At 37.2% G+C, this 242-nt stretch overlaps 1 protein-coding gene across 1 annotated transcript in view; it reads left to right on the top strand.

Moving 5' to 3' along the window:
* Window positions 1-242, top strand: part of LOC119585810 (insulin-like growth factor-binding protein complex acid labile subunit) — a 64,436-nt gene that overhangs the window by 60,159 nt on the left and 4,035 nt on the right. The gene's annotated exons all lie outside the window — the stretch shown is intronic.

Genomic DNA, 242 nt, shown 5'->3' with positions numbered 1-242 from the left:
GAACATGCTTATAAAATAACTAATAATCGGCCATCAACAAAGCATTTGCGGCCGATGGAACGGCACCGCGTAAATTTCGGGGCACTTTAAGTGTATCGTAATGTGCCAATGTATTTTTTGTTGTTTCTGTGTTTTAACTCTTGCTTTGCGATTTACCGTTTCACCTTGATAACTTTCCGAAATTTATATTGTTTCGTACTGTTATAAATAGCTCCGTTTTCTTTTACATCTGTGGAGGACAA

The sequence above is a fragment of the Penaeus monodon genome, chromosome 20, assembly GCF_015228065.2.
Source record: "Penaeus monodon isolate SGIC_2016 chromosome 20, NSTDA_Pmon_1, whole genome shotgun sequence".
Taxonomy (NCBI): domain Eukaryota; kingdom Metazoa; phylum Arthropoda; class Malacostraca; order Decapoda; family Penaeidae; genus Penaeus; species Penaeus monodon.
The sequence above is the reverse complement of the archived record's forward strand: the minus strand, read 5'-3'. Positions and strand labels throughout refer to the sequence as shown.